This window comes from Clarias gariepinus, chromosome 8 (genome assembly GCF_024256425.1).
Source record: "Clarias gariepinus isolate MV-2021 ecotype Netherlands chromosome 8, CGAR_prim_01v2, whole genome shotgun sequence".
NCBI lineage: Eukaryota > Metazoa > Chordata > Actinopteri > Siluriformes > Clariidae > Clarias > Clarias gariepinus.
This window is the reverse complement of record NC_071107.1, coordinates 6,079,302-6,097,500: the sequence shown is the minus strand read 5'-3', so window position 1 is coordinate 6,097,500 and position 18,199 is coordinate 6,079,302.

Below are 18,199 nucleotides of genomic sequence, written 5' to 3'. Positions count from 1 at the left end.
CTCTCTCCCTATGTGTGTGAGCTACATTAGTTCGGTTTTTGTTTACTCTCTTAATACGGGTCAGCCTGTAGGGGCCTCCGCTGTGTAAACACCTTTAGTGAAAGGAGTGTGTCACTCTAAACTTCCCACACACACACACACACACACACAGACACACACGCAGGTGGTCAGTGTGTTCGGTCTCAGCAGACACATTTCTCTCGCTTCCTCTGGGCTCTTAAGAAAAGAGCGGAATCAGTACACAAGGGCAAACAAAAGAAGATATACAATCCTGTGTAACAAAGTGTGTGTGTGTGTGTGTGTGTGTGTGTGTGTGTGTGTGTGTGTGTGTGTGTGCGCATGTACTTTTTTGCACTTGACAAATATCACAGACTTTTGAACGGGCATTTTTTGAATAATTTGTGGTTGTGTGTGTGTGTGTGTGTGTGTGTGTGTGTGTGAGAAAGAGAGAGTGAAAGAATCTTAATGTGTGTTCCAGATAAAACGAAAAAAAAAAAAAAGAAAATTTCTAAGCGCCAACAAAAATAGACAGCTAACAGGATGACAGAGACAGTAGCAGTGCAGCTAACATGGAAATCTCTTACACACACTCTCTCTCTCACACACACACACACACACACACACACACACACGTGTTGCCTCAGAATCAAGTAACAAGGCCCAGAAAAGAAGCACAAGCTCAGAGAAACAGCAGGAAGTCGGGTTACCAACCGTCGCGTAGAAAATTACAAAATGGTCACATATTTTGAAACGAATAGACCAGTTCTGTGTTCAACCATTAGAGGGCGCTATCTGTTCCGCATTTTTATTTTTTTGCAAATCAAAGTAAAATATATAGCAGAGGAATATTAGAGATTAGACTACTAAAACTCAGTGATGTGTATGAGACAGAAGTCGGGCAGTGGACAGAAGGAAATCACTCCCCTGTCCCCCAGCCTGTCTGTCACGGCCTCTACTGAGACACACATCAGAGAACACGCTTCTTTCTTATTGGTCGGGATTCGCGACCCAGGGCGGGCCACGAGTAATGAATGCCGATAACATTCACGTGACCGGTTTTCTCTAGCATTTTTCACTTTTTAGTGTGTGTGCGAGGCAGGGGACTGACTGGGGAACGCTGTTACTCAGAAGTACGAGACTGGGAGGTAGGGGGCTAGTGGACCTTACCCCAGGTCGCCTGCAGGGGGAGCAGGAAATAAAAGAAAAGCGGACATCTAACTTTATACAGTGACGCAGTTAGTAAAATCACTAACATTACGAAATGTCACCACAGATCATTCATTATTATTATTTTTTTTATCATTTTTGGGATTTTTCCCCGATTTTCTCCCTAATTAAGTCGTGTCCAATTCCTCCTCGTCACTAGGGGGCTCAACAATAAGGCTACTACTACCACTCAGTCGGGAGGGCCGAAGACTATCACGTGTTTAATCACGTGTTTATCAGCCGTAATTAATGTAGGAACACTAAGTACCGCTCATCCCTCCCCTCTGAGAGAGCTCAGCCAATCAGCTCTCTCTAGACCTCCGGCTGCGGGAGGTTACAGCATCACCCGGGAATCAAACTTGTGATCTCGGATGATAGGGCGAGCACTTTACCACTGCGCCCCTCAGAGGCCACCACAGACCATCCATACAATTAGCGGCCATTGGCGACTCATGGCTAGTATTATCGTTTGCCGTGCAAAAAGGCCCGGGTTCGAGCCCAAACCCCAATCACTGGATTCAGTGCCGGTCCCGAGCCCGGATAAAATGGGAGGGTTGTGTCAGGAAGGACATCCAGTGTAAAACCTGTGCCAAGTTGTTGTGTGGATTGGATGGTCCGCTGTGGCGACCCCTCGACGGGAGCAGCCAAAAGAACAACGACGACTCTGGCTGTAGAATTTATTTTTTTAATTAACTTTTAGCAAAGACAAATACACAATTTTTCGCCCTAATCTCCTTGCTTTTTAATACACTTTGTCCACCTGTCAGCAACTTTCCTATTCCCTCGTTAGAAAATGCTTTAGCCTGAGCTGTGAGCCAGGATTGCACCGTTGTCTTCACTTCTTCATCAGAAGTGAATCTTTGTCCCCGTTGCTTTCAGGGGACCAAACAGGTGGAAGTTGATGGACTATAGGGAGGAGGTTTTAACACCTCAGAACAAAGTACTGCAGAGTGTCGACGGCGTGTGCAGAAGTGTGAAGTACGGTGGCCGTGAAGTGTGAAGTGTGCAGAAGTGTGAAGTACGGTGGCCGTGAAGTGTGAAGTGTGCAGAAGTGTGAAGTGTGCAGAGGTGTGAAGTACGGTTCCTACTTCCTGTATATCTTGAGTGACAGATGTCTCGTCCCATTAGCGGTAAGCATTTCATTCGCAAACTATACCTACCTCTTCCGGTTTGTATCGGACTGGCCGAGAAGTGCAACACAAATTAACAAAACGAAAAACAAATTAACAAATTCAAAAACAAAACAACAAAACTCCCCCGCTCCAAAAAATAGTTTTGGGTTTTGTTATTTGGTTTTTAATTTGTTTTCCGTTTTGTTAATTTGTATCGCACTTCTCGGCCAGTCAGATATTAGTTATTGTGTTTTCCGGTTTGTTAATTTGGTTTTGAATTTGTTATTTTGTTTTGGGTTTTGTTATTTTGTTTTTTTTTAGTTTAGTTTATTTGTTTTGCACTTCAGGGCCACCGTAGTGAAGATCACGAAGCCCTTGGACAGCAGTCCTCTGCGCTAAACCTGATGTTTAGTCTTCAGCGCTATAATAAACGTCAAACGTTGAACCTTATTCCTGATAACGTTCCAATACTGCCGCTTGAGAATCCCAGAAAACTCTAAGCATTGATGAATTTTCCAGCTGATGGTCGACTTTTGGTCAGAGTTAGGATGTTTCCGTTCCATACCTCTGCAGTTTCCTCTCAGGCCCGTACTGATGAATCCATGACTCGTCATTAAAGATTATATTTCACAAATCTCGTCAGGGAGAATCACAGACGTGCGGATTATAAATTAGGACTTCTGTCAGGTCTGATCATGTTAGCTGGCTCTCTGGTGTTAAGAGCTGACATTATGGACTTTCATAATTATGACTTAAATCCGTGTCAGGTTCGATCACGTTAGCGCGCTGGCTAGCAGGATCTGTTCCCACGTTTAGACGGCAACCTGAGCAGTTGTAGTAAAAACTGAGAGATGGACGTGGGGCTCCCGAGCGACGGTGACGAATCCGTGGTGAGGAATCCGAGATGTAGGAGAAGCACCAGGGACTGAAACCAGAACTAGACACGACGTGGAAGGTTAAAACTCGCCTCGGCTCAGAGCGGAGAAGAAAAACCACCGCCTCCGAGTTTCATCTTGGAAGAATTATGTTTATTTTTGTTTTGAAAAAAGAAAATGTGTCATTTTGACCTGAAGTGTACATCAGGGAGACGGGAAATGAGCACATTTTCTAATAAACAAAGCAGCCAGAGTGGAACCGAGAGAGAGAGAGAGAGAGAGAGAGAGAGAGAACGCCTCCAGTCCAAACAGCACTGAGATCCAAACGCCTCGGACTGGTGTGTCGAGTCTGACCCCTGTGTAATACTCTGTGTGTGTGTGTGTGTGTGTGTGTGTGTGTGCGCGCTCATAGGAGGCCAAAGCGGAATGCACGGAGCCAGGAATAACAGCGTGAGGAATAATGCCGCAGCGATCGTCTGAACTCCAGCTCCGTGGCACAGACTGAACCTGAGAGGAGACGGCTGAGCCAGCTCTCGCTCTCGCTCTCACTCTCGCTTACAGAACAGATTATTCATCTCAATTGAACTCAGCTGGATAAATAAAGTACAATAAAATATGAAAAAATAAAATTAACCAGAACTCTCTCTCTCTCTCTTTTTTCTTTCTCTTTCTCGTGTGAGAGAATATTTTCCGCCGTTCCACATGGCTAAGTTTAGATCATATAAATTTAGGTTACAGCGTGTCGATGTCACGATATAACATCGGAATCAGCATCACAGTCTCATCTCATTTTACCTGATTGGATGCTCAATTACATTTGTGTAAATTAATTAATCACTTCGTCACAATGCAAATTTGTGATCTCTTTCGACAACAAGAAGAATGCTTTTTTTTCAAAATTGTTTAAATTTTTATCTTTGACTACATTTTTTACATTTATTCTTTAACCACTATGTTTTTCCTTTTTTTAAAAAGAATACTATTTATTTACTATTTATATATATTATATATGTTATATATGTATAACTGTTATTTTTCTTTTGGCTTCTTTCTATGATTATTATTAACACAAACATAAATATTTGTCATGTCAATAAAGCACCTTTAAATCTTAAACTGCAGTTGATCTGGCTGCGTTGGTGATAAAAGGGGCGGGGCATGTAATTGATCTGGTTGCACTGGTTATAGAAGGGGCGGGGCTTGTAGCTGATCTGGTTGCACTGGTTATAAAAGGGGCGGGGCTTGTAGCTGATCTGGTTGCACTGGTTATAAAAGGGGCGGGGTTTGTAAATGGTCTGGCTGCATTGGTAATAAAAGGGGCGGGGCTTGGAACTGATCTAGGTGCACTGGTGATGTAATGGGGCGCAGTGTGTTAATAGGAGGGGGCGGAGCTTTTAGCTTATCTGGTTTCACCGCAACAGAAGGAGCGTAGCATGTTGCAAAGAACTGAAAATTAACATTACTTAGACTCACTATATAATACCTTGCTTATTCGTTTAAGAGGAAAAATTTATAGCCTTTTATAGAATCAATTTTTTTTGTCTCAAAATCGAATTTTTTAAATTATAAAATGAAAAAAAAATAAGACTAATTAAGCAAACTTAACATCCACCAGTAATAATAATAATAATTCTTTATGTGTTGTGTATTCCCTAAACGGCTCTTTGTGTAACTGTTTTTGCTAAACGACGGGAAAAATGAAAGAATTTCCATCGAAAAGTCAAACTTTTTGGGTAAGAAAACTACTTGGGAAGAAAAATAATAAATAAACATAAGTTTGCGCTCATCCATCCTTCTCTCGCTGTCCAAATAAAGACCACACTGCAGGCACATGTATGTTTAGACAGACACACATGCAGACAGATGTGTGATGTGTGTTAGCGCTCAGTGATGAGGTAGCGTTAATCAGCTGTGTCTCAGAGCTGCTCCTGCTGTGAACCTGCAGCCCAACGGCTTCCAGATGGCAGGAAAGAGTTTCCAGATCGCACAGAGAAATCCCGATAAATCAATAGGAGCTGCGTTTCTCGCCGCCGCCGCCCGGGAACGCCGGGAACGGGAGCGAGCTAAAGTGCGCTGTCAGCTACGGCGCCTAATTGGCAAGATGTCGGATAGAAGGAGAGGAACAGGAAATAATCTGATCCCCCCCCTGCAACACGACTCTCTCCATCATCTGTGTGTGTGTGTGTGTGTGTGTGTGTGAGAGAGAGAGTGATGGGGCAGCAGGGGGGCAGAGAAGCAAGACAACGTTGACACAAGACAGGAGCTGGGGATAAAAATAGATTGAGAAACAGGAAAAGAGAGAAGAGGTGAAGAGAGGGCAGGGAAATATAAAAGGAATGTTTACTTTGGACATCTCTCCTTCTTTCTCTCTTTCTATCTTCCTCTCTGTCTGTGTGTGTGTGTGTGTGTGTGTTCCTTCACAAAGGCAAATTTCTACAAACACGCAGACTACTAGTCTGAAACAAAAGTGCCATTTCACACTCATGTTCTACAGTCATTACACACACACACACACACACACACACACACACGTTCTCTATGCAGTAAGGACACATATAGCTGTAGGACAGCGCACCATTAACAGCATCTTAAGCATCATTATAGCGATTGCATACGTTTCTATGGAATTGGGATGAGGCTGATGGAGGTCTGCTGCACTCGGACCTCACCAAAGGACGTCTGAAGGTCTGTGTGACGTCCGCGTACGTGTGTGTATGTGTGTGATCATGAGGACGGTCCTCTCCCTCTAGGGGGAGGCGATGCCTCGGTGTCTCTCTCCGCTGGTTCGGGTTAAACAGGACCACGGGCGCTTCTGTTCAGAGACGAGGGGAACCGCGGAGAGCCGGGTTCCCATGACAACGTGTCGAAGCAATTAGTACGTCCTTCACGGCCTGGCGTCGTGCGGAACCCTGCCGCACTTAAAACCGTCCGGTCCGGAATAATTAGCGCTGGCGTCACCCCTGACCCAGGGCTCGGCTCAGATTATCGGCGGTTAAGGTTCTGACGGCTGCGGATCAGGATGTTCAGAAGGCTGAGAGCTCAGATCCCAGGATCAGCGCTCTGGTACGGCTCGGCTCCTGAGACACGTGAGCCGCTGTCTGACCCCAGGTTATTTTACCTCCAGACGTGACGTGAAGGGAGGAGTGAGACCTCAGACTGAGGAAGAAATAAAGTGTGAGATAATATTAGTAATAAATGAGCCACAAGCTGCTTAGAGGATTTACACAAGGAAGGGGGGGGGGGGGGGCAGTACTTTGTGTGTCACATAGAGAGTGAAGGAGGCGTGGCCTCTGTCAGACAGTGTGAAGGAGGCGTGGCCCCTGTCAGACAGTGTGAAGAAGGCGTGGCCTCTGTCAGACAGCGTGAAGAAGGCGTGGCCTCTGTCAGACAGTGTGAAGGAGGCGTGGCCTCTGTCAGACAGCATGAAGAAGGCGTGGCCTCTGTCAGACAGTGTGAAGGAGGCGTGGCCTCTGTCAGACAGCATGAAGAAGGCGTGGCCTCTGTCAGACAGTGTGAAGGAGGCGTGGCCTCTGTCAGACAGTGTGAAGGAGGCGTGGCCTCTGTCAGACAGTGTGAAGAAGGCGTGACCTCTGTCAGACAGTGTGAAGGAGGCGTGGCCTCTGTCAGACAGTGTAAAGAAGGCGTGGCCTCTGTCAGACAGCATGAAGAAGGCGTGACCTCTGTCAGACAGTGTGAAGGAGGCGTGGCCCCTGTCAGACAGTGTGAAGGAGGCGTGGCCTCTGCCTGCATCTGTCACACATGGTAATGGAGGTGTGGCCTGTGCTTATATGTGTCACACAGTGTGAAGGAGGCGTGGCCTCTGCGTCACAGAATGTGAAGGAGGTGTGGCTTCTGTATAACAGAATTTGAAGGAGGTGTGACCTGTCACACAGAGTGAAGTAGGTGTGGCCTCTGCTTGTACAGTATGTGTTACACAGTGTGAAGGAGGCGTGGCCTCTTGTGTAACACATAGTGAAGGAGGTGTGGCCTGTCACACTGAGTAAAGGAGGTGTGGCCTCTGCTTGTATTTGTCAGCCAGAGTAGAGAAGGTTTGGCGCTTCTCTCTACCTGTCATTCAGAGTGAAGGAGGCGTGGCCTGTGTCTCTCTGTACCCGTCACTCAGAACGCAGGAGGCAGTACAGACACTCTGGTCGACCAAAACAGTGTTTAAATAAAGAATCTTGATTTTAATAACAGTCATTACTGAAGGCAGTGACCTGCTCCATCTGTCACTCTCTCACAATCGCACCCACCCATTAACACACACACACACACACACACACACACACACACACACACACACACACACACACACACACACAATGTGCTGATGGTGAGGATGGGCTGTGTGTGAGCTGCAGGTTCGAGCTGATGGAGAGCTCTCATCACTCTGAAGTTGATTATGGTAATGGTGCATGATTGCAACGCTTTAAACTTTCTTTTCTTTTTTTCCCTCCTTCCGTTCTCTAATTGCTCATCAGCACACTCCGTTTCAGGCTGATTTCCTCCTGCACACACACACACACACACACACACACACACACACACACACACACACACACATGCTCTGATGAGGCGAGAAAACACCACATTTATCACAAATAGCCCAAAAAAGATGTATTTATCCCTGAGTCCTGTTCTTCTTCCTATCAGCTGGGGTTTCACAATGAGATGGGTGTCGATAAGCTATTAAGAGTGGGTGTATGTGTGTGTGTGTGTGTGTATGTATGTATGTGTGTGTGTGTGTTTGAAGAAGTGATAAATTCAGTGACAGCAATAAATTGTAAAATTGAGATATGAAGAGCGCTGCAGAGAGAGAGAGAGAGAGAGAGAGAATCGAGTGTGTGTGTGTGTGTGTGTGTGTGTGTGTGTGTGTGTGTGTGTGTGTGTGTGCCCAGAATGGTTTCCTAAAGCACTTGTGGGTTTCTGTGTGTTGTTACTAAAGTCTGACACACACCAGACCCGAGCACTAATAAGAACTCAGACACAAACCAGACACACACACACACACACACACACACACACACACACACAGCACATATTAGAACTGATCTAAAGTCAGTGTGCTTGACTCTTATCACTGTAGTGCACTTATTACTTAGTGTACAGTGAAGTGAAGCACACTTGTTAAGAGCCACTTTAACTGCTGATAGGACGCGTGAAGACACGCAAACACGCATAGACACACACACACATAAAAACACACACACACACACACACACACACACACACACACACACACTTAGAGGACCTGAAATCTTAAGTGCTATAGATACAAGGTCACTTTTACATCCGAGTGGGTACTATGATTTGTATCACACGCACACACACACACACACACACACAAATTAAATTGGAAAAAAATAATAACTTAAAATGGAATTATTGATTATCAATTAAAAAGAAAGAACGAATAAATAAATTAATAATTAAATAAACAAACCAAATAAATACATACACAGATACTTAGACATAAGTAAATAAAAATAATAATAAATAAATAAAACATTGTTATTATTATTCATAATACACAACTAAAATAATAAATACATTCACAAATATTCGGATATAAACAAACAATCGGGAAAAATAAACAAAATTTACCGTTAATAAATGACCAAAAAATAAATAAACATACGTAAATAGACAAAATTACAACAAATACTTTAACAAACAAATAAATAAAGACATACATACCTACATACATACATAGAAAAAGAGATTTAGTCAAGTGCATTTCCATTGTAAATTTGTGTTAAAGGTGTATAAGACTCACTTTGTCAGACTTAAGAACCATTCCGACTTACGTACATGCTCCCAGAACGGAACTGATTCATATGTCGAGGACTAGCTGTATTCCATTTCTAATAAATTCCAAGTGCAAAAGATTTATCTAATATAGATTAATTGAATAAACAATGTCTCTTTATTAGAATATGATACAAGACTTGAACCTATCTGTCAGTTAAATATTAAGAAATATTAGATCATTTTTCATTTCATTTATGATCTTGTAATTTATTAAAAAATCTATCTATTTATCTTAATGTTCAGTGAGACTCTGTTGGCTTTTCAACATTCTCGAATGTGATCTTGAACTCTAATTCTGGACTATTCGTCGTTTTAGCTTCATTTACACCATCTAGATTTTAACGTTTAAAAAAGATGTTCATGAGGAGGAACCCCAAACCACCAGGTGATTAAAAAAAGAGTCATCTTTCATAAGTTACAGGGTAAAAGTTTGACATGCTTCGGCAGAAGTTAGAGTCGGATACTAGAGGAGTCCAAGTACATCGTAACATTCCATAGCTAATGCGTAGCCAAGTGATAGGAGATTAAAGCATGTGATGTCACTAACTGGGGATTTTTGGGAACACGGAAAAGATGACTTAGGTAAAAGAAAATTAATTAATACAAAAAGAGAAAAGGGTTATATCAAGAGCTGTGTGTGTGTGTGTGTGTGTGTGTGCACGTGTGTGTGCACGTGCGATGCTATATCTGGAGTGTGTTTCACAAAATGACCCAGACATCCACATCTGTAACAATAAAACACTCTAATCTACAGCCCCGAGGATCCACTTGCAGATCAAAGTCAAGTGTGTGTGTGTGTGTGTGTGTGTGTGTGTGTGTGTGTGTGTGTAATAATAGATAACATTAAACCACAACACACAATCACATCCTGTTAGAAGACACTGTGTCAGTAAACATTGAAAGTCAAAGTAACATCTCCTGTATCTACCGAGACGCTTTAATTCTTGCTTTTCTTCCTTAAACCATGAAGGACAAGGAGACAAGTTCAAGTGCTCGGACAAAAGACACGAATGCCAGAGACTTGACGAGTCTGAAGTCTCTGTCTGACCAACGGATTTCTGTAAATCTCTTTATACCTTTATATAATAATAATAATTATTATTATAATTATAATTATTATAATAATAATTATTATTATTATATATTTAGTTATTTACAGGGAAAAATTAAACTGTGCTAATATTTTAAAATATTGCCACAAATTGCATTATGACAATCTCCTGACATCAAAATGGAGATGTTTGGTGCGTTTTGTTCAAATCAAATTATTGGTTTGTGAGTAAAAATGCTGAGTGTGTGGATTATCTTTCCATAACAAAAGAACTAAATTCATAATTGCAAGAAATAAAACAGCAATTGATAAAAAAAAGTAAAAAATAAGGTCAGAATTTAAAATAAAGTATGATTTTCAAAAAGAATTTAAGAATTGCGTAAATAAATGAATAAACAATAAATAAATAAAATAAACAAAGCCAGAATCCCCCCCAAAAAAAGATTTAAAAAAGGCAAAATCAAGAAAAATAAGGTACGAATTTCAAAACAAAAAATTATTGTAAAAAAAAAAAATCCTAAAATGAGAAATAAATAAATATATAAAGCAAGCCAAAATTGTATAAAAATAATAAAAAGAATAGACTCATTAAAATGTTTGAAAAATTAAGTCATAATTGTAAGAAAGAAAGTCAGAGTTAAGAACAGTTAAGTCATAGAATAGCTAAACAAGGAAAAGGAAGACAGTGTGAAAAGCAAAGTGAGGAAAAAGGTGAGAATTCTAAGAAAAAAGGAAGAACTGTGGAGAAAAGTTGCAATAAAGCAAACTTTTTTATGTAATAGAAACGGGTCATACCTAAATTACAAAGAAAATCAAAGGACAAAGCCCCCTAATTAAAATAAAATAAAATAACCGCAAAAAATTCTAATCGAGTTTTATATCGAGGGTTTTTACTGAATGTGTAGCGCTTTGGTAGCATCACAAAGTAGAAGAATCGTACGTCAAACCAGCGTGAATCAGGAATCATCTTCCTGTGGTTTATGGCTGACACACACACACACACACACACACACACACACACACACACATCTGACTATTAGCGTTCCGACTCTTAGCGTACTCGTTAACAGCGTACTGATTATTAGCGTACTGTTTCACAGGGAGCAGATTTCCAGAAGATTCCACAGAGGGTCTGTTTCAGGAGACCAAAAAAGTTTTAAAGTTCTATACACATATAGTGAGTTTTTTGTGTTGTGGTCTTGTGTTACACACACACACACACACACACACACAGTCTCTACCTTTCCCCGCCTTATTTGCCTCAATTTTTGGGACCGTGTATTAAATTTGTGATGACAGTGCCAAAACTTTATGCCAACCCACAGCTATTACACACACACACACACACACACACACACACACACACACACACACACACACACACACTTCAGTTAAAATGGCTCCTCGAGCACAAAGCGGAGCACCATTAACCAGACCGCTTCACATTACAGAACATGTTTGTGTGTGTGTGTGTGTGTGTGTGAGAGAGAGTGTGACTTCACTCTGCGAGCATGCAAACTATATGAAACAAGCATGAGTGTTTCAGCCTTAAAGCTTTTTTTTCACGATTTACAACAAGACAATAAAAAGAAGAGTGAAACGCTGGGTGATGCTCAGAACACGTGGTAAATTAAAAGTGCTCACACACACACACACACACACACACACACACACAGGATCAATAAAGTATCTATCTATCTACAGTACACACGCGCTAATCATGCACGCACTTCAGTCTTCAGTACCTTCTTTAGTACAGACGTTACTACGTCTAGCATACAACATGGCAACATACAACATATTGGAATTAATAAAATAACATCAAAATTATGTAGAAAAACTCCAGATTTTAAGAAATAACTTAAAATCATGAGATACTTATAATAATAATTGCAGAGAAAAAACAACAATTTTGATAAATAACATTACAATTGTGAGGATACGGTCAGATTTTTTCCCTGTACTTTAAACGCGATGGGACGGTGTCACACTTCCATCATGGCCTGATGATGATTATAATCGTGATGGTGTTTATAATCGTGATGGTGATTATAATCGTGATGGTGTTTATAATCTAATGGTGTTTATAATCGTGATGGTGATTATAATCGTGATGGTGTTTATAATCGTGATGGTGATTATAATCGTGATGGTGATTATAATCCTGATGGTGTTTATAATCGTGATGGTGTTTATAATCGTGATGGTGATTATAATCCTGATGGTGTTTATAATCGTGATGGTGATTATAATCGTGATGGTGTTTATAATCGTGATGATGATTATAATCGTGATGGTGTTTATAATCGTGATGGTGATTATAATCCTGATGGTGTTTATAATCGTGATGGTGATTATAATCGTGATGGTGTTTATAATCGTGATGGTGATTATAATCCTGATGGTGTTTATAATCGTGATGATGATTATAATCGTGATGGTGTTTATAATCGTGATGGTGATTATAATCGTGATGGTGATTATAATCGTGATGGTGTTTATAATCGTGATGATGATTATAATCGTGATGGTGTTTATAATCGTGATGGTGATTATAATCGTGATGATGTTTATAATCGTGATGGTGATTAAAATCGTGATGGTGTTTATAATCGTGATTGTGATTATAATCCTGATGGTGTTTATAATCGTGATGGTGATTATAATCGTGATGGTGTTTATAATCGTGATGATGATTATAATCCTGATGGTGTTTATAATCGTGATGGTGATTATAATCGTGATGGTGTTTATAATCGTGATGGTGATTATAATCGTGATGGTGTTTATAATCGTGATGATGATTATAATCCTGATGGTGTTTATAATCGTGATAGTGTTTATAATCGTGATGGTGTTTATAATCGTGATTGTGATTATAATCCTGATGGTGTTTATAATCGTGATGGTGTTTATAATCGTGATGGTGATTATAATCGTGATGGTGTTTATAATCGTGATGATGATTATAATCGTGATGGTGTTTATAATGGTGATGGTGATTATAATCGTGATGATGTTTATAATCGTGATGGTGATTAAAATCGTGATGGTGTTTATAATCGTGATTGTGATTATAATCCTGATGGTGTTTATAATCGTGATGGTGATTATAATCGTGATGGTGTTTATAATCGTGATGGTGATTATAATCGTGATGGTGTTTATAATCGTGATGGTGATTATAATCGTGATGGTGTTTATAATCGTGATGGTGATTATAATCGTGATGGTGTTTATAATCGTGATGATGATTATAATCCTGATGGTGTTTATAATCGTGATGGTGTTTATAATCGTGATGGTGTTTATAATCCTGATGGTGTTTATAATCCTGATGGTGTTTATAATCGTGATGGTGTTTATAATCGTGATGGTGTTTATAATCGTGATGGTGATTATAATCCTGATGGTGTTTATAATCCTGATGGTGATCGTCTAACAGTGTTTCACCCACCTCCGTCTCTACACACCACCGGTCATCACAGCAGTGTCAGGATTGTCCTGAGGTGGTCACATGACGCATTGCAAGCGCAGTGTGTGTGTGTAAATGAGTCGAGTGTTTTGACTCTCCGTCACTCACACATTCCTCTGGGGGAGATTAACCGCTTAACACGTTTCACCATTACTGCCTTATTATTTTTTTTTTTTACAAATCTGACTTTCATTTTTTTCTTCTCAAAAGTCTGACTTCATTTCTCTCAATTCTATTCCTAACAATTTAAACTTAATTTTAAATTAAACATAATTTTATTTCTGACTATTAATACCACTTCTGACTTCATTTCTCACTATTACTTTTGTTTCTCGCATGTTTATCTTTTAACATCCGACTTTTTCTCAGAATGATTTAGCTTTTTGCAATTCCTAATTTCTTATAATTCGTAATATTTGTTCTATTGTGACTTTGTCACGCTGATGTTATTTCTAGCTTTTTATTTTATTTTATTGCTATTATGATTTTGACTGCATTTTAAAATGACATTAATTTATACCACACTTCGCGTGGTACAACAACATGTCAGAAAACTGTTTAACCATCAGCTGCATCTAGTTCACGTCACATAAATTAATAAAAAAAGTGATATAATTTTTTAGCATTGACATTCAGAGACACTTTATCCCAGAGAACATTAGGAAAGGTATAATCCTTTTACTTTTATAACCTGGAGGTAAAACACACACTCCGTACCAGCTCACCGTCTCAGAAGTGTAAACTCCACGCAGGTTTTCAAACCCTCCTGAGAACGTTCGAGATGTTTCCTGACTCGACACTGAACACGTCCCAATGAACGTCCTCTCCATCAGACGGCTCTCGCTGCGCTCCTCCTGACTCTGACGCTCCTCTTTAGCGTTTAGCCGCCGTGATTTGTTCTTCCACGATAAAACTCTCTGTGAGCGTCACTGCGCCGATGTAAACACATCTCCCTGACATGCAAATCACCTAAAACAGCTCCTTATCCGTTTCTCTCTGCGTCCTCTAACATTATCAAACACGTCTCATTGTCCTCTCTCGTGTCTTTTTAAACAAGGAGACTAAAATGTCCACTCTTCTCTTGTCTTCTCCTCTCTCTGGCTTGTCGTCCGGCTTTGTTCCTCCACTCTGAGAGAAACTCTTCTCATACAGATTTGCGAGTGCTTTCGGATGATAAATCGATATATTTATTTCCCTCTTCTCTCCCAAACACTCTGGCTTTTGTTTGCTCACAGGCCATGCGAAATCAGTAATTCAGTTCGGTACAATGGCTCGAATTAAAATGTTTTTTTTTTCTTTCCGCGGCCTAAAGCAGCTCGGGGTGCTTTTACCCTGGCGCACGTGCGCTAGCGGATAATAGCTAACATTTATTCAAAACACGTTTGACCTTCTCCGGGCGGTGTTTCTTTTCCAGCCAGGTGATATATTCGGCGGGAAAACGAGCCTCGCGCTATCTCGCTGCACTTAACGCTGAAACATGAACACGCAAGGTTAAAGCCTTCGAGGTATTGTGGCTTCATGGTATCGATTAAGCCTAGCTGGGAATGTTTGCTTTAGGGAAAAGGAGCTTTCTTCAGAAAAAAAGAAAAAAAAAAGGAACGTTCATTCCGAGGTGGATCGCTGTGATACGGGACGCTTCGCCAAAACCCCATACAGCAGGAGCTTTATTTCAGTCTGGCACATGGGGTTTACATCCAAACATCTGAGTCTGTTTAGGTTTTCAGTTTAAACCTGGACGTCTAGTTTAAATTGGGTGTAACCTGAGCCCGGGCGACACTGCAGAAAATGTTCGAGTGATTTAAAACGGAAACAGCTTTGGAAATTCTGGTGGAGTTTTTAAGGACTTAAACAATTTTGAATTGTTTAACCATTCGGTAATTAAAATGGAACATTCTTTCTTAGTAATTTTGCCTCAAGGCAACATTACATCATGGGGTAAATCTGATCGTTTTGATTCATGCATATTTCCTCCTTAATTTTCTTTTGATTCTTTGATTCTGTGACATTAAAAAGTGTAGAAATTAAAGAGAATTATATATTAAGTATCATTAAAATTCAACATTTCAGTAGCTTTCCTTTAATGTAAAAACATCTAATCCATGTTGATAATAAAAGCACCAATATCTTTTTCCAACCCTGCACAATCTACAAGCCAGCGAGGGCGAAGGCGGAGACACGTCACACGACAGCTGTCACGCACCGCTACAGGACACCTGCGATTGGCGAGTGTCGCTGTGACTGATGTGTAAATAAGCACGGCCGGTATTCTCGCGGGGCGCTTGGCTTTTACGGTTTTAAACTTGCAGTCTTGGACATCTTAAGGCTGGACATGTTTATAATATTAAACAGAAACTAATAAGGTTTATAATAATAATAATTATTATAATAATATTATGCTTGCATGGTTTCGTTACGGTGCCACAAAGCCCTCACTTCCTCTCAAACGTATCTGATATGAAATCTCATGTTTCTCAAGTTTTAACAAAATACTTCTTGACTTACCAAAAAAAATCGGGTCAAATTCTGTTTTTAATAGTACTTTGTTTTTAAATGGTAATAATAATAATTAGGGATGCACCGAAATTTCGGCCGCCGAAAATTTTCGGCCGAAATAGCATTATCGGTTTCGGCCGAAACGTAAGAAAGCACCGAAAATAAAAGCCGAAATTGTCGCCACGCCTCTCTCATCCTCCCATCTCGTTCGCGCTGTCATTACGCATCAAACACGGAGTATGTCGGCGGTTTGGAAGCACTTCAAAGTTTCAGATGAGGACAGCAAAGTTGCAATAATTTTAATTAATTTGTAGTTTTTTAAATACAAACAAAAAGAAAATATTTTAAACATGTTTTTTAATGAAGCCATTTTCGATTTCGGTATCGGTTTTCGGCCAAGTGCATCCAAAAATTTCGGTTTCGTTTTCGGCCCAGAATTTTCCTTTCGGTGCATCCCTTATAATAATAATAATAATAAACGCTTGTTAAGATCATAACAAAACATGTGGCATAAGAAGAAGCAAGATGTCCACCAGTGGGTCATGTGACCGCTTTTTAACTTTTCTATTGGTTAGTATTGAGGCCTGCTGTTTTCATTAAATATGGACGTGTGTAAGGTGTAATGCTGTTCTTGATGTTGTCATGTTGCCAGGCAACAGATGCAGATGTGCGTTTGGTCAGTTTATGGTATAAACGTTTAGTTAATTACAAACACTTGATGATTTGACGACACAAATTAAAAAGCATGATGAAGACGGTTCCTCACACAGCAGTATATTTTCTGATATATATTACACTCCATTAGATTTCTTTCAGCTCATCATCTTCTCATTCATACATCATTAGCTGTATTAGTCTTTTATTTATTCATAATCATTTAATTTGCTCTTTTTTTTTTTTTTTTGCATCACAAGGTTTCTTTCCTGGTTGCCAAGGAGTGCTTGTTTTCCATCACCGCCAAGGCCTCGGGTTCGAAATCTCCATCTGGACTCATGTAAAGCTGCTTTGTGAGCATGTCTTCATGACTTCTTGAAATATTTTGTACAAATCAAATAACTTGTTTAGCTTTTCAGCGAGGACACGACCGCACTTTGTTCGTCAATTCCTGCTCTTTTTCTTTCTAGAGTGGACGATGCTTGATAGTTAAGAAAGTTGTGAAAGGCATATGTGTGTGTGTAAGTGTGTGTGTGTTTGTTAAGCCTTGGAGGGACATTTTGTTTGAGCTCCGGAATGTTTACAAGGAAATTTAGTAAAGTGCATTTCATCCTGAAGTGATGATGAATGCGAAGCATGCGAGGAATCTCGACTGGGCCGTTTCTTCACCTCAAGTCATTTTCAGAAGCATCTCATCATTTTTTTTTTGTTGTTGTTGTTAATTATATAAACTGTGAAGGAAAACTCATAATCGTAATTAATTGTAATTAATTACACGATCAGTTACGCTTTTTTAAACGGGTTACATCCAGAAATCAAAACCTCACGGATTTCTTTTGAAAAATTGGGGTCGGTTTTGTAAGGAAACAAAAATACAGTAAAAATAACAGCAACAGCGAAAAAAAGAAAAAAAAAAGATAAAAGCATCTGCTGTAATTAATTTAGCTTGTTTTTCTTTGCTTTATATCGTTTTTGTTATCCTTCCATGAAACGAGATATGAGTCTGGAAATATTTTCGGCCTGAGTCACTAATTCATGGAGCCACGACGATCATTTTTGTGCATAAAAGATGAAAAAGGAAAAGAACCGCAGAAACCTGCACGCGTATCTAAAAGCAGCGTCTTGCCGAAGCCGCGTCCATCTCTTATTCATACGCATGGAGCCGAGCTAAAGTTTCTCAGTCATGTTTGATTAGGTGCTGCCCCGAGTGAACCTGACCCGGATCGCAGGGGCAGGGCCGAGTAAGGCGACTCCGGCTGCGTTCCGGCCCCCGAGAGAGCCATGGAGCAGCGACGGAGGGATGGAGGGATGGCGGGACGGTTAGAGACGGAGAGGTGCGCTACGCAGGACACGCGATCGGGTTTCGGCACCGGCGTTTCCTCTGATCAGCTCCACATGAGCTCTCTTTGCCCTCCTGCACTCCAGGACCTGTTTCTCATTTTCCTTCCCTTTTCATCTATCTCTCTCTCTCTCTCTCTCACTCTCTTTATCCCTCCATCCTAGCTTGTTACAGCCTCTTACA